Here is a 9,591-nt window from a genome sequence, read left to right on the forward strand (position 1 = left end):
AATGGGTCTTTTTCTACTAGTGTTGGATGGTTAGAGGGACTGTGGTATTTCTAGCCCATCAAGGTTCAAATTCTGGTGCTCGCATTTATTTCTAGATTTATTTCAGGATTTCCGACGATGCGTATTCAGTGGGAGGAGACGTTCCCGTCGACGACGAGGTGCCTACTCTGACTTCGTAAATTACAAGATGATATACCGGTTTAGTCTTTCGAAGATGCTTATAGCGGTAGGGTGTGCGTACGTACGTTCATAGGGGTGAGTGTATGCGCGTGTATATAAGTGTTTGCGTCTGTACATGTTAAAAAAAATTGAGCGTGTTAATTATACTTTACTCGATGCTTCTCACTGGATATGCTTCGTCTTGATCGAAGGTAGACGTCAAGGGAGTCTGCCAGTCTGCCAGCCTGCAGCCCCACTCCCGTACGTCCGCTACACCCGATTCGCATGTAAACAACCAACGCCCATTGTTCGTATCGCCCCATTGGTTGACCGGGCATCGCATTGACAGAGCTGCCATTTGGAGCAATCGTGACTGGACACTAGCACGTACAGTACGTAGTATATATGCTCCCACACGAAGAACATCTCAAGCAAGAAAAGCCATGGAAACCACGAGGCTATCCTTGCTCTCTCTTCTTCCTTTCCTTCTCCTCGCGATCGCTGCCGAGGCAACCGGCGGCGAGCTCAGCACGTACATCGTCCACGTGCAAGCGGAGGAGAACCGCGTGTTTGGCACCCCGGACGACCGGAAGACGTGGTACCACTCGTTCCTCCCGGAACATGGCCGGCTCGTGCACGCGTACCACCACGTCGCGAGCGGGTTCGCGGCCCGGCTGACGCGGCCGGAGCTGGAGGCGGTGTCCGCCATGCCCGGGTTCCTCAGCGCGACCCGCGCCCGGACGTACACCACGCTCACGACGCACACGCCCGAGTTCCTCGGGCTGAACCTGGAGCAGGGGCGGCGGAACTACACGTCGGAGTTCGGCGCCGGGGTCATCGTAGGCGTGATCGACAGCGGCATCTTCCCCGACCACCCGTCGTTCAGCGACGATGGCATGCCGCCGCCACCGGCCAAGTGGAAGGGGCGCTGCGACTTCAACCGCACCTCGTGCAACAACAAGCTCATCGGCGCGCGCAACTTCGTCTCCACCCTCAACGACCCGAACGGCACTTCCGCGCGGGTGCCGCCGATCGATGACTTTGGGCACGGCACTCACACCGCGAGCACCGCGGCGGGAGCGGTAGTGCCGGGCGCTAACGTGCTTGGCCACGCGTTGGGCACCGCCGCCGGGATGGCGGCCCGCGCGCACATCGCCATGTACAAGGTGTGCGACCTGAACGGAGGGTGCAAGACGTCCGACATGCTGGCCGGTGTCGACGCGGCCGTGGGCGACGGCTGCGACGTCATTTCCATGTCTCTCGCCGGGCCGTCCGTGGCCTTTCACCTAGATCCTATGGCCATCGGGACGTTCGGCGCCATAGAGAAGGGCATTTTTGTGAGCATGGCTGCTGGCAACTCCGGCCCGGGAGAGAGCTCCGTGAAAAACGAGGCTCCGTGGATGCTCACCGTTGGCGCGAGTACCATGGACCGCTCCATCCGTTCGATCGTGCAGCTGGGGAATGGCGCGTATTTCCAGGGCGAGTCACTCTACCAGCCAAACGCCGGTGTGCACGGTGCCTTCTACCCGTTGGTGTCCGCCGGCGCGAGCGGGAAGCCACTCGCCGAGTTCTGTGGGAACGGCTCGCTGGACGGCTTCGACGTCAAGGGCAAGATAGTGCTCTGTGAACTCACGAGAAATATCACGGCGATGAACCAAGGTCAGGTAGTGCTGAGTGCTGGCGGCCTCGGCATGATCTTGGCCAACCAGTTTGCCCAAGGCTACGACACGTTAGCCGACGAGAACGTCCTGCCGTCGTCGAGCGTCGACTACCTCGCGAGCGCAGCCATCAAATTGTATCTCAGCTCAACGGCGAACCCGGTGGCGCATATCGGCTTCAGGGGTACAGTACTCGGCACGTCACCTGCTCCGTCGATCGTTTACTTCTCATCTCGTGGGCCTAGCCGTCAGGGCACCGGCGTTCTGAAGCCCGACATCACGGGCCCCGGGGTGAACGTGCTCGCCGCATGGCCGTTTCAGATCGGGCCACCGTCAGCACCAGTTCTTCCCGGACCGACCTTCAACATCATCTCCGGCACGTCCATGTCGACACCGCACCTCGCCGGCATTGCGGCGCTGATCAAGAGCAAGCACCCGGACTGGTCGCCGGCGGCGATCAAGTCGGCCATGATGACGACGGCTGACATCACCGACCGCTCCGGCAATCCCATACTCAATGAGCAGCGCGTGGTGGCCAACCTCTTCGCCACCGGCGCCGGACATCACCCCCGAGGATTACATCGGCTACCTCTGCAGCATGTACACGAGCCAGCAAGTGTCGGTGATCGCGCGCCGGCCGATCGACTGCTTGACCACCGTCGTGATCAGTGACCGCCTGCTGAATTACCCTTCGATCTCGGTCGCTTTCCCAGCTTCCTGGAATTCGACTGCGCCCGTCGTCGTCAGGCGCAAGGTGAAAAACGTCGGGGAGGTGCCTTCGGTGTACTACGCGGCGATCGACATGCCGAGCAGCGCCGTAAGCGTGGACGTATACCCGACGGAGCTGGAGTTCATCGAAGCGAACCAGGAGGTGATCTTTTCGGTATACGTGTGGCCGAGGCAGATTGGTGCAAGGGTGGTGCAGGGTGCTCTACGGTGGGTATCCGAGAAGCACATCGTGCGGAGCCCAATATCCGTCACCTTTGCTTGATCACATACTTGATTTCTCACACGATAGGTCGACAAGGCTCAAGTATGTTTATCTCTTTCGCACAACTTGCTGATTGTTAGTTTGTCTCGACTTAATTTTCAATGAATCAATAGCCTAAGAAAGGGTGATCTTTTTTTTCTTGAAAAAGGAGGATAACCCCCGACCTGATCTGCACAGCGATGCACACATTCATCTTTGAAGGGTTGGATGCGCTTTGCGGCGCCGGCGGTCTTGCTGGGTTTTCATAATTTTTTCACTCCCTCTATTTCAAAATATAAGATATTTTACATCAAAACCCAGAACGTAGCCCTCCTTCTAAAACACTTGTTCAAGTTCTATAACCGCGAAGAGGTCCCCTGGGTGACCTTGATCTGGGATGCTTACTACACGGACAAAATTCCGCATGCAACAGACCCAGTTGGCTCCTTCTGGTGGCGTGATGTAATGCAACTCAGCGACGTGTTTCGTGGGATCACCAGAGTCATTCTAAGGAACGGTTCTTCCTCCCTGTTCTGGAAAGACGCTTGGTTTGATAGCAATCGAGATGCCCCCCTCGTGGAGCTCTTCCCCATGGCTTTCTCTTTCTACTTAAATGAGGATGAATTTGTTGTTAATGTTCTTACAGCTACGGATCCGGGCATGCTTTTCCACCTGCCTCTGTCGGCTCAAGCTAGAGAGGAAGTCAGGGAGATCCAACAAGGCTCAATGCATGTGCTTCTGGAGAGGGACTGCAATGACACTTGGGAGTGCATCCTCGGTGGGAAATTCTCCTCCAAGAAATTCTATGACCACTGCTTCAAAGAGATGGTTGCTGACGATGTCTTCGTTTGGCTTTGGAAGGCCAAAAGCCCGATCAAATTCAAAATGTTTGGGTGGCTGCTGCTGGTGGACCGCCTAAACACGAGAAACATGCTGAGATGTAGGCACTACATCGTTGCGGGCAATAGTGACACTTGCATGTTGTGCCAAAACCCTCCTGAAGAAACCGTCGAACACCTATTCTTTGCTTGCCCGTTTAGCCAACGTAGTTGGGATAAAGTTGGCATGCAATGGCCAACATTGGGCAACAGAATCTCTTTGTTACACAGTGGCAGAGAGAATTGGCAGCAACCTTTGTTTTGGACATTTTTATGATGGATGCATGAAGTTTGTGGAAGGAGAGAAACAATGAATACTTGAGAGGGATCCCGCACTCTTGTGGTTCATGGTTGGCTAGGTTCAAAAATCTTTTGGGCCTTCTGGTACACAATTGTAGAAAGGAACTTTGTCCTTTCTTAGCTACTTACATACAAGGCATGTGACACTTGTTATTTAGATTATTGAGGCCATGGCCGGGGGGGGGGCACTAAAACCCACTCGTAACATTGATGTAATTGGTTCCTTGTGCTTATAGTAAAAAAATAAGATATTTTTTTAGAAAAGTCCAAACTCTTTAAGTTTGAACAAATTTAAGATAAACATATCGATATCCATATATCAAATTGCTATCATTAGATTCATCATGAAATGAATTTTCATGGTTTATTCATTTAGTATTGTGGACATCGATATACTTATGCTCTGGACTTGGCCAGAGTTAAAGAAATATCACTTTTCAGAAAACTAATATACCTTAAATTTTGAAATTGAGGGAATATTTGGTTTGGCGACTGAGGGAGATGATGGAGTGTATTTTATTTTCATTTATAATGTCGTTTTTTGGTGGGTCTTTCGTGGTATGATTCTATGTTATCTACTAATCAACTCATACTTATGTGTGGAAATTTTCTGCGTCAGTGGTTGCATGTACTATATTGGTGCTCTAGTATCACATGTTGACGCTTCTTTTGCCTAGTGGTGAGCGGGTGCGTGGGATTGATATGTTTTTATATATAGATATCTAACAAAGCCTTACCAAATAGATACATGAAATAGCCAAAGCCACCTTCCTCGCGAGCACTGTCGCCACATCTACAAGCTTGATGATGTGTCCTAAACCTTGCACATAGCCACCCCGCACAACCAATTCCTCTGCCCTGACAGTTGCGCACAACCACCATGCATGAGCCGCCTGAAGGAAATATGCCCTAGAGGCAATAATAAAGTTATTATTTATTTCCTTATAATCATGATAAATGTTTATTATTCATGCTAGAATTGTATTTACCGGAAACATAATACATGTGTGAATACATAGACAAACAAAGTGTCACTAGTATGCCTCTACTTGACTAGCTCGTTAATCAAAGATGGTTATGTTTCCTAACCATGAACAATGAGTTGTTATTTGATTAACGAGGTCACATCATTAGTAGAATGATCTGATTGACATGACCCATTCCATTAGCTTAGCACCCGATCGTTTAGTATGTTGCTATTGCTTTCTTCATGACTTATACATGTTCCTATGACTATGAGATTATGCAACTCCCGCTTACCGGAGGAACACTTTGGGTACTACCAAACGTCACAACGTAACTGGGTGATTATAAAGGAGTACTACAGGTGTCTCCAATGGTCGATGTTGGGTTGGCGTATTTCGAGATTAGGATTTGTCACTCCGATTGTCGGAGAGGTATCTCTGGGCCCTCTCGGTAATACACATCACATAAGCCTTGCAAGCATTACAACTAATATGTTAGTTGTGAGATGATGTATTACGGAACGAGTAAAGAGACTTGCCGGTAACGAGATAGAACTAGGTATTGGATACCGACGATCGAATCTCGGGCAAGTAACATACCGATGACAAAGGGAACAACGTATGTTGTTATGCGGTCTGACCGATAAAGATCTTCGTAGAATATGTAGGAGCCAATATGGGCATCCAGGTCCCGCTATTGGTTATTGACCAGAGACATGTCTCGGTCATGTCTACATTGTTCTCGAACCCGTAGGGTCCGCACGCTTAAGGTTACGATGACAGTTATATTATGAGTTTATGCATTTTGATGTACCGAAGGTTGTTCGGAGTCCCGGATGTGATCACGGACATGACGAGGAGTCTCGAAATGGTCGAGACGTAAAGATTGATATATTGGAAGCCTATGTTTGGACATCGTAAGTGTTCCGGGTGAAATCGGGATTTTACCGGGTTACCGGGAGGTTACCGGAACCCCTCGGGAGCCATATGGGCCATCATGGGCCTTAGTGGAAAGGAGAAAGGGGCAGCCCAAGGTGGCTGCGCCTCTTTCCCCTCCCCTAGTCCTATTAGGACTAGGAGAAGGTGGCCGGCCCCCCTCTCTCCCTTCCCCTCCGAGGAATCCTAGTTGGACTAGGATTGGGGGGAGGAATCCTACTCCCAGAGGGAGTAGGACTCTCCTGCGCCTCCCTCTTTGGCCGGCGAGCCTCCCCTCCTCTCCTCCTTTATATACGGAGGCAGGGGCACCTCTAAACACACAAGTTGACACAAGTTGATCCACGTGATCGATTCCTTAGCCGTGTGCGGTGCCCCCTGCCACCATATTCCTCGATAATACTGTAGCGGAGTTTAGGCGAAGCCCTGCTGCTGTAGTTCATCAAGATCGTCACCACGCCGTCGTGCTGACGAAACTCTTCCCCGACACTTTGCTGGATCGGAGTCCGGGGATCGTCATCGAGCTGAACGTGTGCTCGAACTCGGAGGTGCCGTAGTTTCGGTGCTTGATCGGTTGGATCGTGAAGACGTACGACTACTTCCTCTACGTCGTGTCATCGCTTCCGCAGTCGGTCTGCGTTGGGTACGTAGACAACACTCTCCTCTCGTTGCTATGCATCACATGATCCTGTGTGCGCGTAGGAAAATTTTTGAAATTACTACGAAACCTAACAAGAACATCCTAAAATACCTGAAAAGGACTAAGGATATGTTTCTCGTATATGGAGGTGACAAAGAGCTCACCGTAAAAGGTTACGTTGATGCAAGCTTTGACACTGATCCGGACGATTCTAAATCGCAAACCGGATACGTGTTTACATTAAACGGTGGAGCTGTCAGTTGGTGCAGTTCTAAACAAAGCGTTGTAGCGGGATCTACATGTGAAGCGGAATACATAGCTGCTTCGGAAGCAGCAAATGAAGGAGTCTGGATGAAGGAGTTCATATCCGATCTAGGTGTCATACCTAGTGCATCGGGTCCAATGAAAATCTTTTGTGACAATACTGGTGCAATTGCCTTGGCAAAGGAATCCAGATTTCACAAAAGGACCAAACACATCAAGAGACGCTTCAACTCCATCCGGGATCTAGTCCAGGTGGGAGACATAGAGATTTGCAAGATACATACGGATCTGAATGTTGCAGACCCGTTGACTAAGCCTCTTCCACGAGCAAAACATGATCAGCACCAAAGCTCCATGGGTGTTAGATTCATTACAGTGTAATCTAGATTATTGACTCTAGTGCAAGTGGGAGACTGAAGGAAATATGCCCTAGAGGCAATAATAAAGTTATTATTTATTTCCTTATAATCATGATAAATGTTTATTATTCATGCTAGAATTGTATTTACCGGAAACATAATACATGTGTGAATACATAGACAAATAGAGTGTCACTAGTATGCCTCTACTTGACTAGCTCGTTAATCAAAGATGGTTAAGTTTCCTAACCATGAACAATGAGTTGTTATTTGATTAACGAGGTCACATCATTAGTAGAATGATCTGATTGACATGACCCATTCCATTAGCTTAGCACCCGATCGTTTAGTATGTTGCTATTGCTTTCTTCATGACTTATACATGTTCCTATGACTATGAGATTATGCAACTCCCGTTTACCAGAGGAACACTTTGGGTACTACCAAACGTCACAACGTAACTGGGTGATTATAAAGGAGTACTACAGGTGTCTCCAATCGTCGATGTTGGGTTGGCGTATTTCGAGATTAGGATTTGTCACTCCGATTGTCGGAGAGGTATCTCTGGGCCCTCTCGGTAATACACATCACATAAGCCTTGCAAGCATTACAACTAATATGTTAGTTGTGAGATGATGTATTACGGAACGAGTAAAGAGACTTGCCGGTAACGAGATTGAACTAGGTATTGGATACCGACGATCGAATCTCGGGCAAGTAACATACCGATGACAAAGGGAACAACGTATGTTGTTATGCGGTCTGACCGATAAAGATCTTCGTAGAATATGTAGGAGCCAATATGGGCATCCAGGTCCCGCTATTGGTTATTGACCGGAGACGTGTCTCGGTCATGTCTACATTGTTCTCGAACTCGTAGGGTCCGCACGCTTAAGGTTACGATGACAGTTATATTATGAGTTTATGCATTTTGATGTACCGAAGGTTGTTCAGAGTCCCGGATGTGATCACGGACATGACGAGGAGTCTCGAAATGGTCGAGACGTAAAGATTGATATATTGGATGACTATATTCGGACACCGGAAGGGTTCCGGAAGAGTATCGGATAAAACCGGAGCACCGGGGGGTTACCGGAACCCCCCGGGGGGTTAATGGGCCTTATGGGCCTAAAGTGGAGAAGAGGAAGGGGCTGCCACAGCAGGCCGCGCGCCCCCTCTCCCCCTAGTCCGAATTGGACAAGGAGGGAGGGGCGGCGCCCCCCCTTTCCTTCTCTCCCTCCACCTCTCCTAGTTGGACAAGGAACGGGAGGGGAGTCCTACTCCCGGTAGGAGTAGGACTCCTCCTGCACGCCTCCTCTAGGGCCGGCCGCACCCCCCCTTGGATCCTTTATATACGGAGGCAAGGGGATACCCAAGACACACAAGTTGATCCACGTGATCTGTTCCTTAGCCGTGTGCGGTGCCCCCTGCCACCATATTCCTCGATAATACTGTAGCAGAGTTTAGGCGAAGCCCTGCTGTTGTAGTTCATCAAGATCGTCACCACGCCGTCGTGCTGACGGAACTCTTCCCCGACACTTTGCTGGATCGGAGTCCGGGTATCGTCATCGAGCTGAACGTGTGCTCAAACTCGGAGGTGCCGTAGTTTCGGTGCTTGATCGGTTGGATCGTGAAGACGTACGACTACTTCCTCTACGTCGTGTCATCGCTTCCGCAGTCGGTCTGCGTTGGGTACGTAGACAATACTCTCCCCCTCGTTGCTATGCATCACATGATCTTGCGTGTGCGTGGGAATTTTTTTGAAATTACTACGAAACCCAACAGTGGCAGCCGAGCCTAGGTTATTTATGTTGATGTTATATGCACGAGTAGAACACAAGTGAGTTGTGGACGATACAAGTCATACTGCCTACCAGCATGTCATACTTTGGTTCGGCGGTATTGTTGGACGAGACGACCCAGACCAACCTTACGCGTACGCTTACGCGAGACCGGTTCCCTCGACGTGCTTTGCACAGAGATGGCTTGCGGGCGACTGCCTCTCCAACTTTAGTTGAACCAAGTATGGCTACGCCTGGTCCTTGCGAAGGTTAAAACGGAGTCTATTTGACAAACTATCGTTGTGGTTTTGATGCGTAGGTGAGATTGGTTCTTACTTAAGCCCGTAGCAGCCACGTAAAACATGCAACAACAAAGTAGAGGACGTCTAACTTGTTTTTGCAGGGCATGTTGTGATGTGATATGGTCAAGGCATGATGCTGAATTTTATTGTATGAGATGATCATGTTTTGTAACCGAGTTATCGGCAACTGGGAGGAGCCATATGGTTGTCGCTTTATTGTATGCAATGCAATCGCGATGTAATGCTTTACTTTATTACTAAACGGTAGTGATAGTCGTGGAAGCATAAGATTGGCGAGACGACAACGATGCTACGATGGAGATCAAGGTGTCGCGCCGGTGACGATGGTGATCATGACGGTGCTTCGGAGATGGAGATCACA

General features: G+C 49.9%; 1 pseudogene; it reads left to right on the forward strand.

Moving 5' to 3' along the window:
• Nucleotides 1–602: 602 nt before the first annotated feature.
• On the forward strand, nt 603–2,808 carry LOC123041789 (subtilisin-like protease 1; annotated as a pseudogene).
• The last annotated feature ends 6,783 nt before the right edge of the window (nt 2,809–9,591 follow it).

This window comes from Triticum aestivum, chromosome 2B, assembly GCF_018294505.1.
Source record: "Triticum aestivum cultivar Chinese Spring chromosome 2B, IWGSC CS RefSeq v2.1, whole genome shotgun sequence".
NCBI lineage: Eukaryota > Viridiplantae > Streptophyta > Magnoliopsida > Poales > Poaceae > Triticum > Triticum aestivum.